General features: G+C 39.8%; 10 non-coding genes across 10 annotated transcripts; all 10 read right to left on the reverse strand.

Moving 5' to 3' along the window:
• Window positions 1-9883: 9883 nt before the first annotated feature.
• Window positions 9884-10000, reverse strand: LOC142147603 (U5 spliceosomal RNA). The gene has a single exon (XR_012690743.1). It is a non-coding gene; the product is annotated as a U5 spliceosomal RNA (small nuclear RNA).
• A 292-nt stretch (window positions 10001-10292) lies between these two features.
• On the reverse strand, window positions 10293-10408 carry LOC142146899 (U5 spliceosomal RNA). The gene has a single exon (XR_012690067.1). It is a non-coding gene; the product is annotated as a U5 spliceosomal RNA (small nuclear RNA).
• A 291-nt stretch (window positions 10409-10699) lies between these two features.
• Window positions 10700-10815, reverse strand: LOC142147582 (U5 spliceosomal RNA). Its single transcript, XR_012690723.1, has one exon. It is a non-coding gene; the product is annotated as a U5 spliceosomal RNA (small nuclear RNA).
• Window positions 10816-11106: 291 nt separating this feature from the next.
• Window positions 11107-11222, reverse strand: LOC142147576 (U5 spliceosomal RNA). The gene has a single exon (XR_012690717.1). It is a non-coding gene; the product is annotated as a U5 spliceosomal RNA (small nuclear RNA).
• A 292-nt stretch (window positions 11223-11514) lies between these two features.
• LOC142147597 (U5 spliceosomal RNA) lies at window positions 11515-11630 on the reverse strand. The gene has a single exon (XR_012690738.1). It is a non-coding gene; the product is annotated as a U5 spliceosomal RNA (small nuclear RNA).
• Window positions 11631-11921: 291 nt separating this feature from the next.
• LOC142147601 (U5 spliceosomal RNA) lies at window positions 11922-12037 on the reverse strand. The gene has a single exon (XR_012690741.1). It is a non-coding gene; the product is annotated as a U5 spliceosomal RNA (small nuclear RNA).
• A 292-nt stretch (window positions 12038-12329) lies between these two features.
• On the reverse strand, window positions 12330-12445 carry LOC142147460 (U5 spliceosomal RNA). Its single transcript, XR_012690607.1, has one exon. It is a non-coding gene; the product is annotated as a U5 spliceosomal RNA (small nuclear RNA).
• Window positions 12446-12707: 262 nt separating this feature from the next.
• Window positions 12708-12824, reverse strand: LOC142147577 (U5 spliceosomal RNA). The gene has a single exon (XR_012690718.1). It is a non-coding gene; the product is annotated as a U5 spliceosomal RNA (small nuclear RNA).
• A 292-nt stretch (window positions 12825-13116) lies between these two features.
• On the reverse strand, window positions 13117-13232 carry LOC142147522 (U5 spliceosomal RNA). The gene has a single exon (XR_012690665.1). It is a non-coding gene; the product is annotated as a U5 spliceosomal RNA (small nuclear RNA).
• A 292-nt stretch (window positions 13233-13524) lies between these two features.
• On the reverse strand, window positions 13525-13640 carry LOC142147599 (U5 spliceosomal RNA). The gene has a single exon (XR_012690739.1). It is a non-coding gene; the product is annotated as a U5 spliceosomal RNA (small nuclear RNA).
• Between the last annotated feature and the right edge of the window lie 225 nt (window positions 13641-13865).

Genomic DNA, 13865 nt, shown 5'->3' on the forward strand with positions numbered 1-13865 from the left:
AACCAGCAGGTGCAGTAACGATGGGACACGGGAGAGCAGAGTTGAACAGGCACTGTTGATCACGGAGAATAGCGGGTAGCAATAGTGGAGGCAGACTCAAGAAAACACGGGAGCGTTGACAAGGACTGAAGACTGAAGCGCACAGAGGCAGCGGATAGGAATCAGCCAAACAGTCACGATGAAACACAGACGGGTTGCAGGTTGAAGACTGTAGTGCACGGAGGCAGCGGATAGGAATCAGCTAGCAGTCACGATGATGAAACACAGACGAGTTGCAGGTTGAAGCCTGTAGTGCACGGAGGCAGCGGATAGGAATCAGCTGGCAGTCACAATCATGAACAGGTGAGTGGATGTGGTTGAAGCCTGTAATGCACGGAGGCAGCGGATAGGCATCAGCTAACAGTCCCAATGATACATGGTAGAGTTGAAGTGATTAGAAGACTGTAGTGCACGGAGGCAGCGGATAGGAATCAGCTCACAGTCACGATGATTCAGTAGATGGTAGAAGTGGTATGGGAACCACAGTAGCAGAAGTGGTTTGGAAACCACAGAGGTAGAAGTGGTTTGGAAACCACAGGAATCAGCAGGGCTGAATAAACAAGGAAACACAGGAACACCTTCAGAGACTCATGGGGAATGAGACTCCAAGATCAGGCAACGTGGTGTTGACCACAGGTGCTTAATATAGGGAGGTTGCCTGATCTGCCAATTAAGTTAAAGGAACATACACTGAAGGTTTGGAAAGGGCTGCGCATGCGCAGTCCCTCAGGATAGAGGACGTCCAAGGTTCCTAATAGTCCGGGAAGAAGCACTCACAGTCCGGTGAGTGACACAACCCTTATCCCAGACAGGATGGTTTTGTAAAATGCGAAGAACATCTAATGCTGAGTTAAACAAAAGTGGCAAAAGAGGGCAACCATGTCTAGTGCCCTGTGCCATTATTATTGGGGAACTAAGTTGTCCATTAATAAAACAAGAAGTTTTCGGATTGGTGTAGAGAAATCTAATGATCTGTAGAAATTCTTGTCCGAAAGCCCTCATTTCCAATGCTAAATAAAGATGTTGCCAAGAGACTGTATCAAAGGCATGTTCTGCGTTAAAATGAAATATACATATATGGAGCGCTCTTTTTGCACACCCTTTGTTATTCTTTAATCGGACATACAATGCATTTTCATATAACGGATTTCTAGAATCAAACCTTAAAAAACACATAAAACCTTTCATAGTGTAATACTGTAAGGTAATAAAATGGGAAGAATAGTCTCTATTAGATAATCCATGGCTTTATGAGGAAATGCACCCCCAATCACCTTTGTATCTGGCACATTATCATTTAATAACACTTCACATGTGTAAAAAATGGACCCGTACCATGAGCAGTATATGTTAAAGCATTCAAACAAGGTAGGTAATTCACAGTTGAAATCGGCTCACCACAGTCACATCTACTATCTCCGCGATCAGTCCTCCAGGAAATAAAACCAACGCGTTTCAACTTATTTAGCAAGTCTTTGACAAGGTAAATTATAGTCCACATTTATAGTCCTCCGTTTTAGAATCATTTGTTTCTAATTAGCACCAAAGCGGGTCTTGATTCCGCAGCAATAGCGGAAGTTGTCTTTTCCTCACATCGAGACTTGGATTATTAAAGAGCCCCATCATGATGTAATTCAAATCTCTGATATTACTCTATTACAATTCTAAACTAGCTAATACATACAAATGATCCTCTCTGTATTACATATTACATACTGTCCACTTCTGGAAATACCGGGTTTTATCAGAACAAGAGAGAAAATAAAACAAATGAATGAGCTACATTTAACTCACAATATCCATAAGATAGCGGGCAGTCTGAATTATTCAATAATGTAATGTTAACAATATACAATAAATCCCCAATCACATGTACACATTGTTCCTTAAGATACACATTAATGGTTTTACACAGAACATGACACTCCTCCATTATAGGAACCCCTTCAACTCGAAGTCCGCATTTAACCTCTTAGGAATTAGCGTGTCTAAATTATAGATCCATCTCATTTTTAATTTCGACAAAGAAGTTAAAACATCTCTGTTCCTTCAACATTTTTTAATTTTCTGAAGACCCCAGAAGCCTTTTATATGTTCTCCCGAACAAGAATGTGTAACTTTGAAATGATGCGAGAGTGCATGCGCTTCAAAACCACTCTTGATGTTGTACATCTCACTTTTAATGGTCGTGTGGTTCTTCTTATATATAATTTTTCAGAGGTGCACTGAATCGCATAAATTACATTCTTCAAATGACATATGTGGCAAGAGCCCGCTACTGGTGAAGCACACGCGTACAACTTCTTCCTTTTTATGGTTCTTTATTGTCAGGATGGTAATAATGTTTTGACACCATATACTTGCACAGCAATTATGGAGACCCTCAACACTTACTATACATAGTCCAGCTCTCTGTCCAGATCAGCCAGCTAGCCCAGCGTTGATCTCCCTGAACAATGAAACAAGCAGGGTTTTATACCTGACACTCCTCCCACAGGCCTAGCTTGATGGACAGGTGACACACCCACCTTCTCTTTAAAAGGAAACGCCCATCCCTGGCTCTGTTTAGACTATCAGACCCACCCTGTCTGTTTGCTGAGAGGAAGCAGCTTTTAAATCATGTAAGTAAACTAATTTTAAACTACACATATGTTTTTACCTGGTTTAATCTCCACCTAGGTACATAACTGTGCCAATGTTTTACTCTATTTCCCTGCTTTCTCTGCATATTGCCAGCTAAATGCCTCCTTTTGTTACACATGTTATAAATTGGTCTATCTTACATTCTTGTCCATTTAACTTAAGGTTAGTATACTTGTTACACCCAATTTTGCATATTTTGCACGCCACATTTGCACGCCACACAAAGACCACACCTGTGAAAGCCCTTCGTTCTAATAGAATGTCTTATCTCCTCCGGGAGATGGCTCCTTACCAACTTAGCTTTTAAATTGGGGGCTTTTCTATAAATTAAAGTGTTTTTTTCTGGGATCATATTTCTTATTACTGTATCCCTCTTTAAAATTTCCCAGTGTTTTTTAAGCACCATTTCAACTTTTTTATGGTTAATATTATAACCTGAAATGAATGCTCAATGAATGCTGTGCATTGAGCTTACTGAGTTGCTGTGTTTACTGTACTGTGCTGTCTTCCATTGTATTGTAATTTTGTTTGTCTCTGTACGGCGCTGCGGACGCCTTGTAGCGCCTTATAAATAAATATTAATAATAATAATAATAATAATGCCCATTCATATTTCGTATTTCTTATAGATGGACTTTTACTATTATGCTTTAGAAGATCTCCTCTATTCACTTTCCTTAGTTTGTCCTCTGCCTTATTCAATAATTCCTCTTGATAACCTCTAGTACTAAAAGCATGTTTCATCTACTTCACTTGTTCATTGAATACACTGTCCTCTGTGCAATTACGTTTCATCTTCTTCATCTGTCCTAATGGCACATTATTCAACCAGTTCTTGTGATGGTTACTGTTGTAATCAATGCAACTCACAGTGTCTGTGCGTTTATGAAAATTTTTGGTTTGTTTCGATCTACTCCATTCAAAGATTAATTCAATGTTATACTTATTTGAGTTGCGATAGCTAAAAAAGGACTGCAGGTCCTGTTCAGATCCTCTCCACACAAAAAATATGTAGTCTATGTAACAATACCAGGACACCAGGCTCGCCACAAAGTCATGGCCCGACCAAACACTCTTGACCTCCCAGTGGGCCATGAAAATGTTGGCGCAACTTGGGGCGAACCAGGTGCCCATAGTCGTTCCGACACACTGTAAAAAATAGTTCCCCTGGAACCTAAAATAATTGCGTGATAATACAAACTCAATTCCATCTATAATGAAAGTCTTAAGTTCTTCTGTATATGTAGTATTTAAAAGACTGGATTTTAAGGCTTCTATACCCAAATCATGTTCGATTATGGTGCATAGAGATTTCACATCTGCCGGATCAAATCAGGATCCCAAACAATGTTAGACAAATTGCTAAGAAAGTCCATTGTGTCTTTCAAATAAGACTTAGATTGTTAGGGCTATTGGTTAAAAATAATTAGCCAGAACTTTCTAACAGATTGATTGTGATGGATCCTGTTCCTGACACAATGGGCCTCTCTGGAGGGTTGGTACTATCTTTATGAATTTTTTGTAATATGTATATTACTGGAACCCTAGGATATTCTAGATGTATATATTTTGATGTTTCATCATCTATAGCTCTCATATCTTTGTATTTCTTTATCAACATGTCAAGATCTTTACCTATCTGTTCCGTAGGATCCTTCCTCAGTTTTCTGTATGTTCCCTCTGAATTCAGTTGTGTCTGAATTTCTCGTACATATATATCAACATCCATAATTACCACTCCCTCGTCCTTATCTTCGGGTTTTATAATGATCTTTGTATTGTCCATCAATTTTCTTTCCTTAAAAGTCAAATTTGAAAACCTTCTTTTATTCGATTTTTCCAATATCCTCTGCTACCATTTTTTTTAAACGTTTCGATTAAGTTTCCTTTCACATGTGTGGGAAAAAAGATGGATCTACTTTTAAATTTTACTAATTTCTCAAATTCGTCTGTACTGATGTTTTCTCCATTATTTTCTTTAGTTTAAAAAAACTTTTTTATGGTGATTTTCCTGACAAATTTTTGTAAGTCTACAAACATATCAAAGGAGTTGATATTATTGGTGGGGGTAACTTTTAATGCTTTCCTTAATAATAGTACCTCACCTTCTGTTAGATTATATGAATTTAGATTAAAAATATTTGTTTTCATTTCTGTGTTGTTTTTAATTACTACAGGATCGAACGGTTTATCTTTCTATTTCCAATTTTTGAACTTGTTTTTCCCTCATTTTTTCCCTCTTCTTTTACATACCTTCATTTTTGCATTCTTAAACTTAATACCTATCTTAATCTTCTTCCTTAACCTTTCCCACCCCAGTCTAAAAAAGACCTTTCTCTTAAAATATCAGACCTATTTCTAGTTGATGATTCCCACAATGGTGTTTCCCACTGTGGATTAAATGTGCTCACCCCATGTCTATCTCCTTCCCTTTTTACATGGGACCTGAGGGTGGTATTCATAAAACTTCCTTCTCATTGATATTGTTATCGGATCCTCTTTCTGGTTATGTGTATAATGAGGTTTGACATTCCTTGTGGTCGTTCTCATACTCGACTTCCCTTTACAAGGCAGCGCCGCTTTAAATTTAAGCACTGAAGACGCCGAACTCGTGGGAGTTCAAGAATCCGGAGATTAATACATTTACCCCCTGGGCTCTTACCTGACTTCGGAAGAAAGATAGTATGAGCCTCATTGAACTTTGGATAAGATAGATGCTCTTTATTTATTTTATGTTAAAGAGAAGTCAGGAAATGCACCAGATTATGTTGTAACATTTTATAATAATCCCCGTTATTGCCATAAGGGACAGAAGATTTAATAGAAGCCAAATTTGTAATTACCACTTCCACCTCCTGTTCTGTAATATCTGAGTTCAGCTTTTCACGCTGAGCACTATTAAATTTGGAAAGATTAGCCTCTTCGATTAGTTGTGTGATGCAATGTAATTTTGGATCCGTCAGTTGAGCTTAATACAGTTATAGCTATATAAGTCATTATATGTTTGAAACTGAAATAGTATATCTGGAGTAGCAGATAAACAGTTACCAGTAGTCGGGTCTTTGATAGCAAGCACCTGATTGCATCCCTTTTGTGACTTGATTATGTTAGCCAACAATTTGCTTGTTTTATTCGCCCATCTGCAAAATTTATTTCTGGTGTAATCAATGCTAGTTTGAGTGCTGGATAATAGAAAACTTTCTTACAATTGTTTGGCTTAATCATATATGTCTAGATTAGTCGTAGAGGGGCAGGAAATATAGATATCAAATGCCTGTTTCATGAACTGATGCAAAAAATTATATTTAGTTTTTAATATCTTTTCTTTTTTTAGCCAAGTAAGCAATAATATGGCCTTGCATAACTCCTGTTGAGGTCTCCCAAAAGAGAATTTTCTGTATAGATAACCAACTGTCTTTCTGCTATCTCCACATGTATGTCCCAACGCTACCTAAAGCTCAACATGTCCAAAACAGAGCTTATTATCTTCCCTCCTGCAGAGTCACCACCTGCCTTAAAATCTCCCTCACTGTCAATACACCACAATTTCCCCAGTCTCCCAAGCCTGCAACCTTGGTGGCACACTTGACTCCAACCTCTGCTTTATTCCTCACATCCAGACTCTCTCCCAGTCCTGTTGGATCTATCTTAATATGTCCTTTTATTATTCAATGTGCTACCAAAACTCTTTTCCATTCTCTCGTGATTACCCGTCTTGATTATAGCAACCTCTTGCTATCGGGTTCTCTCACAGCTCCACATCTGCTGCACCACTTTGCAAATTCCTACACTGGCTCTCTGTGTTCTCCAGAATCAAATTCAAATGACTCACCCTTACTGCTCTTCAGGCCTAGTCTATGAGCCTTTTCAATAGTTGCTGGAAAACCCCCTTTGGACAAACCCAAAGTGTGAACAAGTGCAGTTTGTAATGGTTTCTGGGATACCCACAAAATGTATATTGTTTTGCCTATTATAGTTTTCAAGGTTGTCTATTTTATCTTTCAATGATAAAATAGTTTTAGATAGGGCAGTCACAGTGGTTTGTAATGAAACTAGATTATCTTCCTCTTCACCCACCTGGGATTCCAAAGAAATTATTTGTTTTTTTATTATGTTTAAGTTGGGTCGCTGCCGTTGCTATAGCGGTTTGAGCACTATCTAATTTCTGTTCTATGACAGGCATAATAACTGTAAGCATTTCTCGCGCAGTCTCAGAGACCAACGAAACGGTGTCAGGGCCTACTTTAAGTGCAACTTCATAGCTGGCTGCCTGTAAAGATAAAGACTCAGGAATGGGTATGGCGCTTAAAGCTCTTTGAGATGTAGTAAATGTAGTTTTGGGTTTGTGACAACAATTAAGAAAGAGAAGAGTAGGCCTTATGGGGCACTAGAAGGGTTAATAGAAAATTTAAACAGTATCTGAAAGAGAATTTTTTCTTGTATTTAACAACTTTATTATTATTGATTAAAACACAAAAATATGTGTACAAGTGCAAACTTTATTAGAAATCCACATAATTAGCGAAAATATTAAAAGATGAAAATAGATAGAGAAACCAAATATTAGAATACAGTTAAAAAGCAGTAATACTGCTAAACTGTGTTGCTGTTATTATAGAAATCAATGGAGGTAAAAAATAACCTTAATATAACTCTTCAATTTCGATAGGCTCTGTCCTGTCAGTGATAGTACTGCCATCATGGATAGAAAACTATTAATGATAATGATATATCCCTTCTTTGATTGATTCAATTAAACGGGAGACTATGTACTGATGTTTATACTAGGTCTCAATAGCGATCTCTCTGACCAAAGTAATACTATAATAGGTCACTGATGGATAATTCTACTTAACAAGTAGGTCCAACATTAAGTGACATAAATATTATATAAGTGCTAATAGTCAGAAAGGATCCCCTAACTAGAGAATCTGTCTAAAGTATACTCAAATATGCAGCTCTCATTTGCATAGAGAGTTATTACTGGTTAACAATATGGGTTAAATAAATTGTTCTGTAAACTATGTGTCGTTATAAGTTTACCCAGTTCCAGTCTGTCTCTCTGACTCAGATAGCAGCACGTTAGGTGCTTTATTGTATAATTAGCAGCTCGTAGTTACACAGATATTATCTAGTGCACATTATAGACCAAATAAATTAAACCAAAGCCTGTGCACTATTGTAAGATTAGAATGTTCCAGACTGTATCTCTGATTCAAGTAACCCTATGTTGACTACTATGTTATAACAGTCCTAAATTGGTAGATTTAATTGAGGTAACCCGGCGTTATATATTATTAGCTGCATGAGGTCTGAGGGGATTCCCTATTGGAAGCCATGCCTGGCGTCTGCTAGGTTTAGCAAATTATAAGCGCAGTGTACGCTATATGGTAACCAGACAGGTACTCTTAATAAGCGGCAATGTGAATGACTTAATCAGTGATAGTAATAATTCTGGCGGTCAGACAGTGGCAGAGAACTGTAATATATATAGTGAGGAACAGCAGAGCACAGAAACGCCTGACGCGCAATCCGCTAATCGGCTTTGATAAAGCAGAAATCTTGGCATGATAGGGAGGAGCCACAAGCCGCGTTTGTAAACGCAGTTGTGCAGGGAAACAAAGTTCCCACAAGGGACGATCTGTTCCTAGGGCGGGGACACGCTCTCCGCAGTGTCAGCGTCACCAAGGTTGGCGAAGCTAAGGGGAGGGGTATGTGGCAAAGAGGCATATTCGCCATAGTTCCCCTTTAAGGGAACTGCTAAAAACACAGCCAGTCTGCAGCAGCAGGTTGCAGACAGGGTTAAAGGTTCCCTGGGATCCTTTTTTTGTTCCACAAGGGTGTGATTGGTTTGCTGTGATTTGTAGTAGTGCTTGAGTGGAGGATAAAGGCACTGTCTGTATGTGTGGGTGGGATCACCAATGCCAGTAAGTCGCTGGCTTGCAGACATGGAAGTAAATGTCTAGCCAGATTTAGGTGGTGGGGAATTTTTGTGCACTGTTCCTGATATGATTGCTGAACCAGCATTGGAACTGTTTTACCATCCTGACAACTGCTAATAAACAGTTAAATGGTTCAGCATACCTGTGTCAGATTCCTGTGAATGCTGTACTTTCTCAGACTGTGTGTGTATGTGTGTGTTTGTGTTAATAAACATTGTCTATATGTGTCTCTGACAAAGGCCATTGGACTGTGATGGAACAGACGAAATGCACTTCATTAAACACTGACCAGCAGGTTTAATATTTTAAATAAACACAAGTTAAATGATGCTCCTGTACAACTATCTAGTAGAATAGATACGCCAGATAAGCCAAATTTGTATAGGAATTTCAAAGGCTTTTCCAGAATATAGTTCAAAATAATTTACGAGCCGTTAGACCACTCACATAGCAATAATCAAATCCATCTCGGTAATGCTTTGCACAAATTCGCTCAGCTTCTCCAGTACTTCCCAGATATGAATATCAATTTATTCCCAATATAGTTAGGATGCAAGTACAGGGCTGCAGATATAAATTATGATAATGGTACTGTTATAATACAATATAGATTCAAGCATACAGGAATACATGCATATCCACATAACCACACAGAAAATGTAAATATGCGCATTCATTTTTGTCCATGTAATATGATGTCAATGTAGCTTCAGTTCAGTGTCAGTTTGAGAAAACAAAAGCCTGGTCTTATCACTAGAATGTAGCAGTCTTTAGCAGTAACAGTGAATAACAATAAAAATAAGAAACACTCACACACAGTGAACTAGCCTTCAAGCAGTTTAACGGCAAGGAGACAGAAAAAAAAGCTTCACCATGCACCCTACCTAATCCCTGTTCTTGCACTGCAAACCAACAAAAAAACTCCACCTGCAGTCTGCTAAAGTAAAGAATTCTGGCTCCATTCTCATGTGGTGTTAGCACACAATCAGTAACACCACACTCCAGAAAAAAGAGAGATCATCAAAAAGACCATAAACACTAAACAAAAATGTCCATGAAACTGCCTATCTTAAGTTCTTATCTGGGTGCAGTGACAACAGTACTGGTTCACCTGAGAGTGAGCAGACAGCTCAAGGAATGAACACTGTCAATAAATGCATTTCTGATCAAAAGGAGGCAGTCACTTACTATGCAAATGGGCCCTCATCCAGGCCTAGAAGTGCCAAATAAGTTTACTTTATTTTTATACATCAAAATGAAACCCCAGTCAGATGGGGCATGCAAAAATTGAGCTAAAACTCAGTTTTGCTCCTCTAAACAGAAATCTTTAATAAAACGTGAAATATTTGTGCATTTCTGAAGATAAACCAGAGCATGACCAAGAGTCCACTTCTTGTCTGGGTGCAGTGCCAGCAGTCCTGGTTCACCTGAGAGTGAGCACCCAACTCTGAAGAAAGAATTGCAGGTGCATCTCAGGCTCCACCTTGCCTTGCTCCATATGCAGCTTTCACCCTCTTTTCCATGTGCTTATGGCTCTTTCAAGGAATGAACACTGTCAAAGAAAAGCATTTCTGATCAAAAGGAGGCAGTCACTTAGTATGCAAATGAGCCCTCATACAGGCTTAGAAATGGTGAGCAAGTTTACTTTATCTTTATACATCAAAATGAAACCCCAGTCAGATGGGGCATGCAAAAATTGAGTTAAAACTCAGTTTTGCTCCTCTCCACGGAAATCTTTAGTAAAAGGCGAAAGATTTGTGCGTTCTGAAGAGAAACCAGAGCATGACCAAGAGTCCACTTCTTGTCTGGGTGCAGTGCCAGCAGTCCTGGTTCACCTGAGAGTGAGCACCCAACTCTGAAGAAAGAATTGCAGGTACATCTCAGACTCCACCTTGCCTTGCTCCATATGCAGCTTTCACCCTCTTTTCCATGTGCTTATGGTTTTTTCAAGGAATGAACACTGTCAAAAAAAGCATTTCTGATCAAAAGGAGGCAGTCACTTAGTATGCAAATGAGCCCTCATCCAGGCTTAGAAATGGTGAGCAAGTTTACTTTATCTTTATACATCAAAATGAAACCCCAGTCAGATGGGGCATGCAAGAATTGAGTTAAGGCTCAGTTTTGCTCCTCTCCACAGAAATCTTTAGTAAAAGGCAAAAGATATGTGCATTCTGAAGAGAAACCAGAGCATGACCAAGAGTCCACTTCTTGTCTGGGTGCAGTGCCAGCAGTCCTGGTTCACCTGAGAGTGAGCACCCAGCTCTGAAGAAAGAATTGCAGGTACATCTCAGACTCCACCTTGCCTTGCTCCATATGCAGCTTTCACCCTCTTTTCCATGTGCTTATGGTTTTTTCAAGGAATGAACACTGTCAAAAAAAGCATTTCTGATCAAAAGGAGGCAGTCACTTAGTATGCAAATGAGCCCTCATCCAGGCTTAGAAATGGTGAGCAAGTTTACTTTATCTTTATACATCAAAATGAAACCCCAGTCAGATGAGGCATGCAAAAATTGAGCTAAGATTCAGTTTTGCTCCTCTCCACGGAAATCTTTAGTAAAAGGCGAAAGATTTCTGCGTTCTGAAGAGAAACCAGAGCATGACCAAGAGTCCACTTCTTGTCTGGGTGCAGTGCCAGCAGTCCTGGTTCACCTGAGAGTGAGCACCCAGCTCTGAAGAAAGAATTGCAGGTGCATCTCAGGCTCCACCTTGCCTTGCTCCATATGCAGCTTTTACCCTCTTTTCCATGTGCTTATGGCTCATTCAAGGAATGAACACTGTGAAACAACAGCATTTCTAATCAAAAGGAGGCAGTCACTTAGTATGCAAATGAGCCCTCATCCAGGTTTAGAAATGGTGAGCAAATTTACTTTATCTTTATACATCAAAATGAAACCCCAGTCAAATGGGGCATGCAAAAATTGAGTTGAAACTCAGTTTTGCTCCTCTCCATGGAACTCTTTAGTAAAAGGCGAAAAATGTGTGCATTCTGAAGAGAAACCAGAGCATGACCAAGAGTCCACTTCTTGTCTGGGTGCAGTGCCAGCAGTCCTGGTTCACCTGAGAGTGAGCACCCAGCTCTGAAGAAAGAATTGCAGGTGCATCTCAGGCTCCACCTTGCCTTGCTCCATATGCAGCTTTCACCCTCTTTTCCATGTGCTTATAGCTCTTTCAAGGAATGAACACTGTCAAAAAAAGCATTTCTGATCAAAAGGAGACAGTCACTTAGCATGCAAATGAGCCCTCATCCAGGCTTAGAAATGGTGAGCACGTTTACTTTATCTTTATACATCAAAATGAAACCCCAGTCAGATGGAGCATGCAAAAATTGAGTTGAAACTCAGTTTTGCTCCTCTCCATGGAACTCTTTAGTAAAAGATGAAAAATGTGTGCATTCTGAAGAGAAACCAGAGCATGACCAAGAGTCCACTTCTTGTCTGGGTGCAGTGCCAGCAGTCCTGGTTCACCTGAGAGTGAGCACCCAGCTCTGAAGAAAGAATTGCAGGTGCATCTCAGGCTCCACCTTGCCTTGCTCCATATGCAGCTTTCACACTCTTTTCCATGTGCTTATGGCTCATTCAAGGAATGAACACTGTGAAACAACAGCATTTCTAATCAAAAGGAGGCAGTCACTTAGTATGCAAATGAGCCCTCATCCAGGTTTAGAAATGGTGAGCAAATTTACTTTATCTTTATACATCAAAATGAAACCCCAGTCAGATGGGGCATGCAAAAACTGAGTTAAAACTCAGTTTTGCTCCTCTTCACGGAAATCTTTAGTAAAAGGCGAAAGATTTATGCATTCTGAAGAGAAACCAGAGCATGACCAAGAGTCCACTTCTTGTCTGCGTTAAGTGCCGGCAGTCCTGGTTCACTTGAGAGTGAGCACCCAGCTCTGAACAAAGAATTGCAGATGCATCTCAGGCTCCCCTTTGCCTTGCTCCATATGCAGCTTTCACCCTCTTTTCCATGCGCTTATGGCTCACTCAAGAAATGAACACTGTCAAACAAAAGCATTTCTGATCAAAAGGAGGCAGTCACTTAGTATGCAAATGAGCCCTCAACCAGGCTTAGAAATGGTGAGCAAATTTACTTTATCTTTATACATGCAAAAATTGAGTTAAAACTCAGTTTTGCTCCTCTCCACGGAAATCTTTAGTAAAAGGCGAAAGATTTCTGCGTTCTGAAGAGAAACCAGAGCATGACCAAGAGTCCACTTCTTGTCTGGGTGCAATGCCAACAGTCCTGGTTCACCTGAGAGTGAGCACCCAGCTCTGAAGAAAGAATTGCAGGTGCATCTCAGGCTCCACCTTGCCTTGCTCCATATGCAGCTTTCACACTCTTTTCCATGTGCTTATGGCTCATTCAAGGAATGAACACTGTGAAACAACAGCATTTCTAATCAAAAGGAGGCAGTCACTTAGTATGCAAATGAGCCGTCATCCAGGTTTAGAAATGGTGAGCAAATTTACTTTATCTTTATACATCAAAATGAAACCCCAGTCAGATGGGGCATGCAAAAATTGAGTTAAAACTCAGTTTTGCTCCTCTTCACGGAAATCTTTAGTAAAAAGCGAAAGATTTATGCATTCTGAAGAGAAACCAGAGCATGACCAAGAGTCCACTTCTTGTCTGCGTTAAGTGCCAGCAGTCCTGGTTCACTTGAGAGTGAGCACCCAGCTCTGAAGAAAGAATTGCAGATGCATCTCAGGCTCCACCTTGCCTTGCTCCATATGCAGCTTTCACCCTCTTTTCCATGTGCTTATGGCTCTTTCAAGGAATGAACATGTGTCAAAAAAAGCATTTCTGATCAAAAGGAGACAGTCACTTAGCATGCAAATGAACCCTCATCCAGGCTTAGAAATGGTGAGCACGTTTACTTTATCTTTATACATCAAAATGAAACCCCAGTCAGATGGAGCATGCAAAAATTGAGTTGAAACTCAGTTTTGCTCCTCTCCATGGAACTCTTTAGTAAAAGGCGAAAAATGTGTGCATTCTGAAGAGAAACCAGAGCATGACCAAGAGTCCACTTCTTGTCTGGGTGCAGTGCCAGCAGTCCTGGTTCACCTGAGAGTGAGCACCCAGCTCTGAAGAAAGAATTGCAGGTGCATCTCAGGCTCCACCTTGCCTTGCTCCATATGCAGCTTTCACACTCTTTTCCATGTGCTTATGGCTCATTCAAGGAATGAACACTGTGAAACAACAGCATTTCTAATCAAAAGGAGGCAGTCACTTAGTATG

This window comes from Mixophyes fleayi, chromosome 3 (assembly GCF_038048845.1).
Source record: "Mixophyes fleayi isolate aMixFle1 chromosome 3, aMixFle1.hap1, whole genome shotgun sequence".
Classification (NCBI taxonomy): domain Eukaryota; kingdom Metazoa; phylum Chordata; class Amphibia; order Anura; family Limnodynastidae; genus Mixophyes; species Mixophyes fleayi.